Source organism: Ailuropoda melanoleuca, chromosome 2, assembly GCF_002007445.2.
Source record: "Ailuropoda melanoleuca isolate Jingjing chromosome 2, ASM200744v2, whole genome shotgun sequence".
Lineage (NCBI taxonomy): Eukaryota > Metazoa > Chordata > Mammalia > Carnivora > Ursidae > Ailuropoda > Ailuropoda melanoleuca.
The window spans coordinates 44066466-44082249 of NC_048219.1; the positions used below are offsets into that span (position 1 = coordinate 44066466).

At 36.7% G+C, this 15784-nt stretch overlaps 1 protein-coding gene across 3 annotated transcripts in view; it reads right to left on the reverse strand.

Annotated features, from left to right (window-relative positions):
- The window catches only part of NEGR1 (neuronal growth regulator 1), an 808029-nt gene that overhangs the window by 133779 nt on the left and 658466 nt on the right, over positions 1–15784 (reverse strand). The window lies entirely within an intron of this gene.

The window sequence follows — 15784 nt, forward strand, 5'->3', positions numbered from 1 at the left end:
TGTTCAATTAACCTATTTCTCATGTCCTTTTTTTATGACTACACATGGTGACAAATCTTCCTAATACGAAGGGATACAGAACAACAGATGTGTAAAATAGCAAAATAAAAACACCTCAGCAGATGTACGATTTTTATTTTGCATGAAATGAATAGGAATGTGGAAATGCATTTTTCAAAGCATGAAAAGCCCTTCACTTAGGGAAGCTATGAGTTAGAATGGTTTTAGAAACATTCTACGGATTGATTTGAAGAATTCAGGAAAGACTGTCCCCACTGCAGACACCTAAATGCTGCGAGGCCTGATTGTAGTTAAAGAATTAGTTCTTCAAGGCAGATAGAGTTGTCTCCCAAATTGCTTTTGGAAAAACACAAATACCTTTGGGAAGGCACATGTGAGAGACAACCATTTTAAGGACTGCACAAAAAACTGGAGAAATCATAGAAAGAATGGAAGGAAACAGAGTCTTAAATACTGATATGTGAGGGCTTGGAATTACGGATTCCCAAGTATGGTGAAATCAGGGAAATTTGGGCCTATTGAAGACAAATGTTACCTGGAGGTGGTATGGGGGAGGGGGTATGTCAAGTTCAAAAAGTTTTGAAAGTTACATCAAATACTTGGAAGACATCAGTCAAAATGAGAAAGAAAGGAAATATTGATAAGGTATTTCTAGTCTAATTGTTTAATTCCATTAAACAGATTAAGTTGCTCATGACTTTAATAAGGTAGTCTTTATTTTGACATACATTTTTTTTTAAAGATTTCATTTATTTATTTGACAGAGATAGATACAGCCAGCGAGAGAGGGAACACAAGCAGGGGGAGTGGGAGAGGAAGAAGCAGGCTCATAGCGGAGGAGCCTGATGTGGGGCTTGATCCCATAACGCCGGGATCACGCCCTGAGCTGAAGGCAGACGCTTAACCGCTGTGCCACCCAGGAGCCCCATTGACATACATTTTTAAGCTTTTTAATTTGACGTAATTTTAGACTTAGTGAGAAGTTGGAATGATAGATCACAGAGTCCACATATACCCCTTAGCCAGCTCCCACTAAGGTTAAAATCTTATGTAGCCATGAGACAACAATCAGTATCAATTACCAGTAATCACTACAATTATTAATACTAAAAAATTAACATTAATAAAATACCATTAACTAAACCATACACTTTATTCAGATGTTCCCAGTTTTTCCTTTAATGTTCTTTTTCCGTACCAAGATCTAATTCACAGGACAATGTTGCATTTAGTTCCCCTGCCTGCTTTGGCTTCTCCAGCCTCTAATATTTTTTCAGTGTCTTTCATCCCTTGACACTTTGAAGAGTACTGGTTGATACTCTGCAGAAGGTCCTTCAATTTGGATTTCTCTGATGTTTTCTCATGATTAGATTAAACACCGATTTTTTTTTTTGGGGGGGAAATACCACAGAGCTGATGCACCTTTCTCTTCCTAGCATATCAGGGATACATTATGTCAATGGGTCTTATTATTTGTGATATTAACCTTAACAACAATAGTTTTTGTCCTACTTTCCCACTGTAAAGTTATTATTTTTCTTTTTATATGCTCTATTCATTAGCAGGGAGTCACTAAATCCAGCCCACACTGAAGGGAAGAGGAATTAAACTCCACCTCTGGAGGGTAGAGTATGTATGTTCAGATCACCACTGTAATTAATACATATTTTGCGGTAGATACGTTGAGGCTATGAAATATCCTATTTCTATTTAAAAGCGTTCCACTTATTTTAAGATCTATCAGATTTTGCCTGCAGCAATAATTACTATGGTGTTCTGATGGTGGCTCTCTCTTTCCCTTATTCCTACATTTAATAATTGGAATACTATAAGGAAGGATTGTCTTCCCCCTTGTATATCTATTAAACAATTTATTTATATCAGTATGGACTCATGGATATTTATTTATTCTTTGAATTATAGTCCAATACTATCAATATTTATTTTGCAGGTCAAATTATTCCATTTTTGGTCATTTGGAGCTCTTTTGGGTAGTTCCTGTATTCTTTTGGCATGCCCCTTGTCTTTTTTTGTTTTTTTTCTTTCTCCCACTTTCTTACATCTTGGCATCACAAGATGTTCTAGGCTTATCTTGTATTTTTCCTGCCCAGTCCTAGAATCAACCATTTCTCCAAGGATACCTGCTTTCTTTTATTGAAGAATGGTATTAAAAAAAAAAAGATCTGGGTTTTAGAAGTGCTTGTTGCTACTGGGGTGTCAGTACATCTAGGCTTCCTAGGAGGCAGTATTAAAGAACGTGTGTATGTATATTAACCCATATACACACACACATCTAATTTTATTTCTGTATCTATCTGTATATACATTAAAATCAGCATGAGGTCATATTGGTATTCTCAACTTCAATCACACACCAATGGTTAATTCTAGCATTTTACTTTTGCTTATTTGTAATTTCTTTCTTAGACAATGGGAAAGTTGACTCTCATTATCCATAATACATCTACTTATGTGCTCAACCCTAGGATACATGCAATATTAGTTTCAGAATTGATAACCATAGTCTTATGAGAGATGAATTTACCAACTGGAGTATAGTTCATTTTTATCTTTAGCCTTATAGTATCAAATCAAAACACAATTTTACAAAGTTCCTTAAATCAGCTCCTTTCTTCTTTACTCGTTTCAGTGTGGTTATGTGATTCACATGTTACACAGTCAGATTCATTTCTCACAGTCTGCATTCCATCCTGGGTTTCCCCGATATCCTGTTTGTTTGTTTTTTTAAAAATTTGCATACAATAAAGTTTGTTTTTTAATGTGTATATTTTTGTAGGTTTTGATAAAGGCATTGAGCTGTATATCTGCTACCACAGTACCACATCATCCCAAAAGTTTCGAGCAAAGTATTTTGACACAAACAAATGAACAAAACAATAATAGCAACAAAAACAGCACTTTACACTTTCAATTGAATTCCTAAAATATGTATATGAAATACCTGACAGGTGGAATTGTGATTGGCTCCGGACAGATCCCACTATTGTCAGAGAACCTAATACTCAAAAGAATATTACACTCACCTTTCCACACTAATCTCTCTCTCTTTCTTAAAAGATTTATTTATTTATTTGAGAGACAGAGAGAGAGAGAGCGTGCACACGCATGATTTGGGGGAGGGGCAGAGGAAGAGGGAGAGAAGCTCAAACAGACTCCTTGCTGAGCTCTAGGCGGACCTGATCTCACAATCTTGAGATCTTGACCTGAATGGAAACCAGGGGTTGGATGCTTAACTAACTGAGCCACCCGGGCATCCCACCACACTATCTCTTAAATCACAACATAGTTCAGATCTTCAGGGATTCCAAACGCTGTACATATTTCTCAGTCTGCAAAAGACTCCCAAGATCTCAGCTTGGACCTCCTTTTCAATCTTCAATCCTACCACTTCTCTCTTTGCCTTTATATTCTATCCAGTGTTTTCTCAAAGTATTGTCTGAAGCTGCATCACCTTTGCTTCAAGTTTGGCGTCCTTGGTTATCACCTACACATACATTGCCCCAGTCATGAAGATGACGTGTTGGCTGTGGTGGGTGGTGTTGATAATGATGACAATTACATTTAGAAGTTATCATTTATAAAGAATTTTTACATGTACTTTTTTGAAAAAGATTTATTTATTTATTTGAGAGAGAGAGAGAGAGAACAGGGGGAGGGGCAGACGGAGAGAGAAAATCCTGAAGCAGACACCCTGCCAATCATAGAGCCTGACATGGGGCTTGATCCCAGGACCCTGAGATCATCACCTGAGCCAAAACCAAGAGTCAGCCACTTACCCAACTGTGCCAACCAGGCACCCCCTAAATGCAGTTTTATAAAGAACTTTCATATGTAACTTACAATGATCTTGAGAGATATTATAGTATCTACTTAAAGATGAGGAAATTGAATCTCAGAGATTATCTCCAGGCTATAATGCTGACAAATAACAGAGCCAGGACTTGAAACCAGATCTTCTTTTTTATATTTCTTACCCTTCCCATTATCTAGGTTGAAGCCCTTTGGTGCTATCAAGGGGGAGAAGTAACAAAATCAACGCTCATTACATATGATCTTAATTTGTGCCAGGCATTGCATAGTATTCCATCTTATCCAATTTACTGCCATTCTTTCAATACTGTAAGGTAAATACTACCAAATGAAGACACTAGTACTCTAAGAACAATTTTCCCAAAGTCACCTACCAGTTTCAATCTCAAAATGCTTGAGCACAAATTCCATCTTCTTTCCACAAGATCACACTAGACTTTTGTTAGAGTGACTAGAATTATCCTTAGCCATCAAACCCAGTGTTTTGTGTCTCATGAAGGTAAACGTTTTGGGTCTCATGAAGGACCAGACAAGATTCAAATAGCCACTAAATGAGAAACGATTTGATACTATATAAAAGGGTGAGCTTGATATCCATTCTCTTCTAAGAAATAGGAAAGATTCTCCTGATTTTAGTCTCCTAGTTCTCTGAAGCCTGGATCTAAGTCAAGAGACTTAAGAAAGCATGTAGCTTTTACTAGCTAGCTAGAACTGGACTTGAATCAGAGCCCACTTTGCACTAGCAATATGGAGCTGAACAAGCTATTTAATGTCTCTGAGACTCAATTTTGTGTTCTGTAAAATTGGAAACCATGTCATAATGTTGCAGGAAGGATTAAATACTATGTTGTATAAAAAGTCCTTAGCACATCCTGGCTATGATTATGAGATCAAGTTTTAAGACAGGCAACTTTCAATCTCACTAGGCCATCTCAACAGGCCCACCTTTCTGTTAGCCAATAAAGTGATCAAGCAAGTTTAAGAAGTTTATCATGAATATAATCAAAGCAAGCCTCTAACAAGGATCAATGGTCCTATTACTTTTGATTCAGCATTTATATTCCAAACGTTTCCATAACCACTGTGATTATACATCGTGGTTTGCTTGGGACAATGCTTATGTAATTTTTAATAGGGCCTTCCTTTACTCTCAGAAGTTTCCCAATTTGGATGATAAGCTAAATGATCACACTGTTTAAAAGGGTATTTTTCTTCTGTATTCACTAGTTCCTCTATCTTTCACTCCTTAAACAGAAGAGAATTACCAAACTGGATAAAATTATGTGCCCACTTGAATTTATGAATGCAAACCTACAAGCCACATTTGAATGGATAATTCTAAACATTTTATACAATGACAATAGAGCAGCTATTTTTTTTTTAAAGATGTATTTATTTATTTGAGAGAGGAGAGAGAGACAGAGAGAGAGAGTAGGGGCAAGGGCAGAGGGAGAGAATCTTCAAGCAGACTCCCCGCTGAGCATGGAGCCCCATGCAGGGCTTGATACTGTGACCCGTGAGATCATGACCTGAGCTGAAACCAAGAGCCGGAAGCTTAACTGCCTGAGCCACCCAGGCACCCCTAGAGAAGCTATTAACACAGTCATTTTAAATGTAAATGTTTAAGATCCCACATTTTCAATATCATTGTTTCTCTGTATAGTTTGGTGTTCAAATAGCTAAGGGCAACCATGAATCCTGGAAACACAGATACTTAAGAGTCCTGTGTGACCAATCATGTTGAATTCTAGAGTTTTCAGAGTTGAACAGATGGTTTAGGTGTCATTTTAGTATCTGTTCTGCCTCTATCAAAAAGAGAAAAAAAAAGTGACGAAGTATTCTTTTTAGATCTTTCTTTCATGAATATGCATAAATATAGCATTCATGAATCACTGAGATGTAGGAGACTGTTAAATTGCATTTTTGCTAGAGTTTAAAAAAACATATGATTAACCATACTTCTGACTCTGAGTAATTACACTTCCTTACTTAGGGGTCATTTTCTGAATCTGTTCCACTGCTGGCTTGTGGGCTGAAGTGAGATGGAGGCACAAAGATATACTAATGATGAATTATTAAAGTTCCTTTTATTCCCTTGTGGTAAAAAACCTTTCTAGTTGCAGTATAGGTGCCAAAGGTTTGATTCAGATGAGCATGAATAAATCATATAGATTATTTAGCAAAATTTAAAAAATAGTAATGAGAGCGTAAAAAGAGCAAACTTTCTCATTAGAAGTTATTCTGCATTGTTAACTTTTCTGCTATTATTTTGACATCTATTTGAAGGAATGAATTTTCCCTAGACTCTAGGAAAATCTTATTTCCTTCTTTAAAATGCTGCATATATATCATCAGGTTTACTTTGGTATTTTTCCTGGTTCTAGGATAAGGATAGCAAATTTATTGCAGCGCTTACCATTACTCCCCTCATACACCTGCAAATATTAATAATCTGGATTTTTTCCCCACGTACCTCATGGTCATTTGCATTCCAGTATTCAAAGGATGCACTCCCAATTAAGCAGCACTAGAATCCAGATGGAATCCAAATACCTTCCCCAGTTATAGATTTACTCAAGCGCAAGGCCTTTGAGTTCTCCCTTACCTTTAAGAACTACTGTAGAAAATTACTTGGATATTTTTACTGTCTAGTTGAGGGACTTCATTCCCCTCTCCTTTAAATCACTGGAATAACAGCATCTTTGCTAGGCTATTCTGTGGCAGTAGTCTTAAAATCTCAGTGACTCCAACAACATTTACTTCTTGCCCACGTAATTTGCTGACTGTAGGTCAGCCGCAATACTGCTCTTCGTCCGTGTGTCTTCTTTGTTATAAGGCAAGCTCCAAGGCCTATGTCTTACCTGGCTCAGGCCCTTCGCATGGCTGAGGGAAAGTCTGAGAAAGAACTATTAATAGTTCTTGGGATTTCTGTCTACCACTTCTGCTATTTCATTAGCCAGAGCAAGTCACATAGCCACAGATGTCAATAGTAGGGAGGGCTAGCACATCATTTAGAAATTGGTAGAGTTGGGTAATTGTCTTACTGGAAGGAAGTGAATATATATGAAAAATAATAGTATCTTCCACAGGCATATACTTCTTCGTTTGCTTGTTTTTCAGAGAGCTATTGTTCCGTCCAACATACTGGGGCAGGAATAATAGGACTACCGTCTACTTAAGTGCAGCAAAAGAAGATTTCAGGTTTCCTGCTGACTCTGGAAAATACTTAATCTTCTGGAAAGACATATCTACGGCTTTTGCCTGGGAGCTGGTAGATAAATGGACAGTTCATGAACCCAAGATATGGTTGATTTTTCCCTCAATGTTTTTATGCTGCTTTGCACCTGGACTCTATGAGCTAGATCAGAGAAAGCCCACAGTGCATTTTTGCAGAATAATGTCCTAAATGCCCATGTAATTTTAATTACAGACCAAGCTTAAATGGATAATTTAAAATATGCTCCAATCATACAGAGGGAGAGTAAATTATCTTCTATTATTTACTGAAAGAACTAGAAAGACAAGTAAATGGTTGCTAAGCCTTTTGCTATCACTTGGAGAAATAAGCATCAAAAATAGTAAAACCATGAGCCTGAAGGAACGTAGGAGTGAGATTTATTTATTTTTTGTGACATTTTCATAATAGAGGGAAGTTTGAAATAAGCACAGGGATAGAATTTTACAGGGAACACTGCCTTTCTCGTGTAAAGAAGGGTGACAACTTTAATCAAAAATTTTTAGCATTTGAAATCTGGCAATGGTTGCTGAAAGAAAGAAAGAATCACAGTGCTGAGTGAAAGTGTGGGGGACTTGTCCCAGCAGGTTGACATGAGATGACTTGAAAATGATACACTGTTGGTGTCCTTTGTTCTGACTGTAGGCGATAGATGACTTTGATACAGAATGGGCATGCTGATCAGAAAAACAAAACAAAACAAAACAAGAAAAACAAAACCAACCTCCCAATCTATCATTTCAAAGTAAATATGCACTTATGTTTGTAGGGGAAAAATGAAGGGCAAAGGCACTCCACATTTATTAAAACCTCTACTCTTGCCACTCAAAACCTTTGTCATTACCTGGAAGCTTCTTAGAAATGCAGAATCTTAGGCCCATTTCAGGCCTAGTGAATCAGAATCTGCATTTTAACAAGATTCCCAGGTGATTTGGATGGACTTGACAGTCTGAGAAATACTGCTCTAGGATGACCAGCTCCATGCGGGAGAATATATGTGTCATTTTACGTAATCATCACCACACAGTCATACTTTTGTTTCCAAAATTTAAGAATTAGGACATTTAGTATCAGGTCTCATAAATTTGGCAAGATCTTCTAATGGTAACTAGTGAATCTACTAGCTTTTATTTCCCTCACTCTGCCATGTTCCCTTATTTTAATTTTTTTCTCTAAAAACTGAGAAAAATAAAAACTCTTGTTTCTTTAGCACATCAATTTCTACAACCAAACTCAGTGCTTCCTTTACTCTTGTTTTCTCTCATCCTTCTCTCCTCCCTTAGTGTTCACAAGTACAGAGATGTATTCCAGGCACTAAAAACTTAAAAAAAAAGAGTAGAAAATTTGATCATAATTTTCTTTTGTAGTTCAAAGAAATAAGAAAAATTTTTTATGAATAACTATGTTTTATCAGTTCTGGATACCAATAGATTTCATAAAATTGCCAAGGCAATAAATAATACGTGGGTACTATAGACTACTTATTAATCAGTCTCACAAGGATAAAACTGGAACTCACAGGTCATATAATCACTGACTCAGAGCCAGAAGAAGACTTCGAGATAACTTTCTCCCAGGCCCTGGGACCTCAGGTGACTTTCCATGCTCTCTTACTGCAGAGCTGTGGTTAAAACTCAGGTCTTCTGGTTCCTAGTGTGGAGTTCACTTACTTCTGCTACATATCCCACTACCTCTAAAGAGAAGCTGGGAGTACCTGCCAATCAGAAATGATTAGGAAAGCACATAGATTTTGCATGGTATTTTCAGGTGAAGAACCAGCACCGATATCCTCTCTTTATCGCCCATTTATTCAGAAGTAACCAGGTAGAATAAAATGGTAGTAAGGAAAACACTCCCTGATGCTTCCTGGGAGGAAGCCATCCTTCTGCTGCTTTGAGCCTTTCTATGAATTCTATCCAGAAACAGGGTTGGATCAGATTCCCACTGAGATCCTACTTGACTTAATCCTTGGCTTGAGGTTACTGAAGAATTACGACATATTCAAAAGAAAAGAAAAGGAAAAAATAAACAGCTGGAGTTTCTGTGCTTGTGCATGCTTCTATGTATATATATACACAATAGTTTAAGCCTGACTAAGACTTTTATGATTCATGTCATTTCTTGTATACAGACTTCATCACGGTTCTTAGTGGTTTTCGGTAATAAGCTATTTGCTTAGCGGGGAAAATAAGTCTCTCCCTATGATTGCCAACATTGTACTGGTCTCTGTGCAGAGCATATTTCCTCATCAAGAACTCAGGCCCTCTAAATAGGACAGAGCAACAAGTATTGGCATGCAGACAGGAACACACAGAGAGTGCCAGCTGACTCTTGAGTTTCTTCACCAGGTACAGAGAGAGACAGAAAAAGGAAATGGCAAGAAACTTGGGGGGAAAAGGAATGTGAAACAAATGTGATGGAATAAGTGAAGTCAGAGATACTGAGAGAGGCAGAATATTATTGGAGGCAGTGGGGGAGTGGATTAGGCTGGAGAAGATAATGTTCTTAGGAACATTTCAGGTAGGAGAGTACCCTCTTGAACAGACTTCGGTAATTCTTTAAAATTTTCTAAATTTGTTTTTTAGATTCTGCTTATTTTGATAAATCTTCCTGTTGATCTATGTCCACATCTATGTCAAATCATAAAAAAATATATGGCATGAGTTAATATAATGTCTGGCACACAAAGAAGGAGGCCATTGGAGACAGAAGCAGAGATCGGGTGATGCTACCACCAGCCAAGGGACACCAAGGACTGCTGGCAACCACCAAAAGTTAGAAATGAGGCACAGAACAGATTCTTGGAGTCTCTGGAAAGAGCCAATCATGCCAACACCATGACCTTGGACCTCCAGAACTGTGAGAGAATAAATTTCTGTTGTTTTAAGCCAACCAGTTTGTGGTAATTTGCTATGACAGCTCTAGGAAACGAATATAGATATTTAAGTGAATGGATTACTACTATTACCTTTAACTTCTCTTAGTATTTGAATTTCTAATATCTTGATTTTGTCATTAGAAAAATGCATCCACAAGGTGCAACAAAATAATTTATAGTATTTTCTGTACTTTATAGGTAAGGAAACTAAAGCACAGAGAAGGCAGCAAGTAGTAATAAAATCGTTAGCCAACTTTTTTTAAAAGCATGTGTTTAACATTATCTACATCAGGCAATTTGCTGTGATAGTCTTTGTGCATCCTTTCATTTATTCCTAGAGACAGTACTGTCAGATAGGTATTATATCCTCCAGATGAAGTAACATGCTGGTAAGTAACAGAATTGGATTTGAACCCAAATCTCTCTAGTCTAACTGAGTTCATGCTCTTAAACAGGAGTCAGCAAACTTTGTCTCTAAAGGGCCAGAGAGCAAATACTTTTGGCTATGTAGGCCGAATGATCTCCTTAGCAACTTCTCAGCTCTAGTTGTGAGTAGCCATACACAGTACATAAGCAAATGTGCAAGGCTATATGCCAACAAAACTTTATTGGCAATGAAATTTGAATTCAAATGATTTTCATATGTCAATGCAATATCATTCCATTGACTTCTCCAACCATTTATAAAGATCGAAGCCATTCCTAGTTCACAGGTCATACAGACATGGGTAGTGGCTGGATTTGGTCCATGGGCGGTAGTTTGCAGACCTCTTTTTTAACAATAACAAGATAGTAGGAGCCAACCATGAAAATGTCCTGGGAAGTTAAACCTAAAATATACTCTAGTAGGATACAACAATTTTACTTATTTGAATTAAGAAACAAATATTTGGTTTCAAATTACTTTGTTGCATTTCAAAAATTCAAAGAAATTAAGGAGAGTATCTGTCTTATAGCACAGGATGCAAAGGTGTCCCCTCTTCTCCACTCTCTCAGGTCAAGTTTAATTGGCCAGTAAGGTCTTCTGTGAAAGAAAAGTAACTAAACTTCCTGTGTAGAAGGATAACACGGGTGTGGGTAGAGGCCAGAATGGGGAAGGATTCACTCATATTGAGGAGAAACAAGTGACAATATTACATTTTAGGCCTCTGTTACTGGGACCTTGATCCAGAAGGAGTTGTCAAAGAATTGACGTGAGGGATGGAGAGGAAGTGGGTTAGGAACTGTCAGGGGAGTGGACCCTGGGAGACAAAAGTAGAGGGCCATTTTGGAGGGACCCGGAGGCAAACTTGAGCTTTCTTCTTGCCAGCGGAGAGGACTGACTTCAGAATACCTTTTACCTAGGCAAAAGCCAGTTGATCTCCCCTTCTGCCTGGAGGAGGGCTCTCTACATTGCCTTTCCCAAGGCTTGCATTACATGACTAATGTTAGATGGAGCAAGAGATGTTTATGTCCCTCCTTGACTCCTTTCATTCCCATGTAGATACCACATCACCACACTGACAGGCCATCTGGTAAGGTCATAAGAAGCCATGTCCCCAGTCTCATCCATTTGAGGCTATGGGAGGTGGAATGAAGAAACATGACCCCCTGAGATGAGGAAATGTTTTTTATGGTCCTTGTTAATATCCTAAATTTGTGGTTTAGCCCTCTCCTCTCTCTCTCTTTAATCACATTTCAAATTTTAAATGTAAGGTAATCAATCTACTCTCACTTAAAATCTTAATTGTCACTAACACAGAAATAGAGAATACAGTAATGTATTGAATCAATGAATTAAGCATTAGGAGTCTCAACAAAACTTTCTGATTCCTTGAGGATAATTTGAGACTAAAATGGAGACAAGAAGGAGATGTCTCAATTTTATTTAGAGAAATGCAGACCCACAACATTATTTCCTTTGCTCTTTCATTGTGATTTTCCCGCTCTCATCCCCATTTCCATCATATTCCAAAACTATGTACTTGAGATAAAATTTATTAAGTATTGCAGAGTTCAGTGCAGTTTCAAAAGTGTATTTTCTATATAGAGGCTGCTATGAACGCAGTAGCTGAGTATTAGAAAAATGACTTGAGGGAAGATTGTTCTAAAAGTAATATTTCCAGCAAAAAGCAGAAATGATACAGGAATTGATAAGCGTTTGCTATTACCTATACTTTAGTCTAATCGTCTGCGCTTTTTTGAACAGTTACTTACATTTTCTAGTAATGTTTGTTTATATGCAGCTACTTTTCTGCTTTCTTGATACTTAGAATAAAATTCAGGTAAACTGCAATTGCGCTACTATTGCTTGATTTCCACATGATGGAGACATGTAAGAATTCAGTTTTCTGTTACTCATCCTGGATTTCGTATTGTAATGGATTTCTGTCATTGTTCAGTTCACAATGAAGTATATCAGCATATGCAATGTATGAGTTCAAAGATTCATAAAATGATAGCACTTCCATCCCACTCATTCAATCAACACTGTGTATCAAGAGAGAAGGCACTGTTGCTTATTGTCAGTTAGATTATGGATTTCCTTGGTTGTTTTAGGGAAGTCATTTTATTCCCTTTGTTTATGAAGTGAGCAGGTTAGAGACCAATTCAAGCTTCCTTGACGGGGAATATGCATTCCATACCCAAGAGCCCTAAGACTTTAGAGTATGATGAGCTTCTAGTGAAGAATCATTTCTGCTAAATGTTTAGTCCTTGCACCACTAATTCTAATCTTTTACCCCTGAGATACTGTCTAGAGACCCCAGGGAGAAAACCTGGGAGAACAGAAACAGGGCTGGGCTTCCAGGAATCTCCCAAGGAGCTCAGGTCATTTGGATATTCCAGATGAGCAAACCCAGAGAACAAATAATTTGTTCATTATTAGTCAGTTAAACATTTATTGAACTTACTATGTGATGAGTCCAGTGCTGGGAATTGGTTTTCCAATGGTAAATAAAAGAACATATAAGTGGGGATGTGAATAAACACCCTAAAATAAAAGGGTAAGAATCTGTTTATCTGTATACATATCTATATATGTGTGTGTATATGTAGTATATAAAATAAAATTATAAGAATTACATACATGTCATATGTATATATGTATACATATATACGTGTGTATTTGTATGTGTATATATATTTCTTGATGGTAAGAATCCCTTGTTATCTGTTGTTAAAAGTAATGCATCGATTGTAAAATCTAAGATAAAAAAATCATTTCTCACAAGAAAGGAACTGACTGAGAAAGAAAAATTAATAACCTGGGGGTAGAAGGAGGGGTTGAGACCAAGGAAAGGAGGGGGAAAGAATGCAAGCCAGAACAGTTTGAGCTTGGAAGAGAGACAGAAAAAACAAAACAAAACAACCCTATATTTGAACACTTAACACAAGGGTTAGTGCATTTTGAAGAGAAATAAAGAGATTGATCTTTATTGCTGTTGGAGTAATTTGGTGACTGTCCTGAATCCTTAAGGAAATTTTCAGCAATGAGCTAAATTATTGTTTTAAGGTTTTTGAAGTCACTTTTACTTATTTATTTTAAAACAAGATAGCCCAGTTTTATTGGGGTTACACATGGCTCTTGCCCTCACTGAGCACAGGGTTGAGATGATAAATATCTGATGCTTAGATTTTATTTGGGTTACTTTGAGAGAAAGCTGCAGTGTGTCTCCTTGGCAAAAGGAGACAAAAAGCACCATTATATATGAGGTCATTGAGGATTTCTCTTCCCAGCTGAGCTGTAAATTGGTGACTTGAGTCATATTTCGGGTGACCCTCAAAACAGTTCAGACGCACATGTGGCTCCCCAGTGGGGTCAGTCCACCTTCCCCATTCTTGCTAAAACGCTCTTTCTTCTCTAGTGCTTCTGGTTGTAGTGTAACAGGTACTACAAAACTTTGTAGAACAAAGTAAAACTCCCACTATTTCTGTGAATTTGGGTTCTTACTTAATCTTTTGGTGCTTCAGTGTCCTAAAAAATCAGATAAAAACATCAAACTTCCTACGCAAAGTAATTTTGAGGACCGGATAAAGCCTTTTAAATACTTACTGTAATTTAGACAATGTTATCTACTGATTTTCATAATCATTTGATACACATAGGAGTTTTCCAAAGGGAGCCCATGTTTTAAAGGGAGAGAATAATAGCTTAGTAATTTTTAAAACAAGAAGTTGTTTCTAATTTGTTGTTATAGGCTTGGATTTTTTTATACATGGTATTTTCTTTGATAAGTGGCACATATTTACATTTGTATCCCAGTACCACAGACACTCTCACAGAACTTCCTATTTGTCCTCCCTGCCTAAGACTATATATAGCTCATTGGGGGTCTTGAATATATCTTTTTTCCCACTAGCTCTGGTACATTAACTTGAGTAATATACTGGATCTGTATGGCTTTACAAGTAATAGAATTACTTACACTTATAAATTGGAAAGTGACATATTACCACGACCCAGTAGTTAAATGTACCTTTCAGCTAAAAGATAGAATATGAAATCTTTGTATTATAAATACTTTCCTTACTTGTAAATGCATACTTCCAGTAGTCAAATTATTTTATGCTGCACAGTAAAATTTTTCCTTAATGGTACTTATAAACCTTGTTTATACTGGGTACTTATTATTATTATTATTATTATTACTTTTTTAAGGAAAATATTCTGAAATCTTACTATATGACTCTAGCCACCTCTTTCTGTTTAACACATGAAGGCATGACGATTAAATTTTATAGAACAAATCATCATAGTCCCCAGAAGAAAATGAGTTAAAATGTTTATAAGCTTTAATGAAACTGAAAGGCTGGAGAGTAAATAAAGCATTTAGTTTGTAGCTGAAAGCTTAGTTCAGAGCTTTTGTAATTGTTTGATGCTGCTTTTGTTGTACTTGTATGGCTTTTGCTTGCTTGTTTGCCTACGATTCATGGAAAAAGATAGTTTTAGTGATGTCTATCTGTGATTCTAGGTATGTCAGCTAATTGCCAAATTAAACTGATGATCAGTCAAGAAGTGAAAGGAGTTTTCGTTTTGAGCCTTGCATTAAACAAACAAATACATTAATGAGTGAAGAGCTCATATATATGTGAACATTCATATTAGAAATTGGGACACATTTTAGCCAAGAATAGCATTTTGTTATTACTTCCTTCTTAGTCATGAATATATTTTGGGACAGACTTATCTGAAGTTTTCTGAAAGTCAAGACAGAGGAGTCACCATGTGTTTAGTTGCCTCACAAAGCATATTTAGGAAAGATGCCATTACATTATTTAATCAATACAATATTATTCTCATAATTCCCCAAAGCACAAATCTATCTATTGTTAATCATAGTCTGAGTCAGCATCATGAATTTACCATTTTTAAAAATAAATAGTAGTTTTCTGTATGATTGACCAAATCGATTTTGCCAAGATCCAGGTCAAACAAAATAATTGGCTGAAACATATAAAACTAATAGCAACAAAAATAATAAAAAAGATTTTTAAAATCTGAAATGTGAGGTGATTGTACATCAAGCTGATATCCTCAAAGTATACTTTTTAGAGCATGTATTTGTCAAAAGTCAAGGGTATAAAACTGGCACAAACTAATATGCCTTGCCTAGAACCCAGCTAATTTTCATATAATATCCAGTATGAGGCTGGATATTGGGGCAGGGGTGACAGACAATTTTCTGTACTGTAAATTCATGCCATGTTTAGACCATACGTAGGAGCTTTAATTTCTCAAAATAATTCTGGGCATCAGCCGTTGTCTCCTATATTAGAATACTGATGATTTCTGGGTTTAAAATAAGCCTTATTTAGTTCTGTTGCAAGTCGTTCATTAG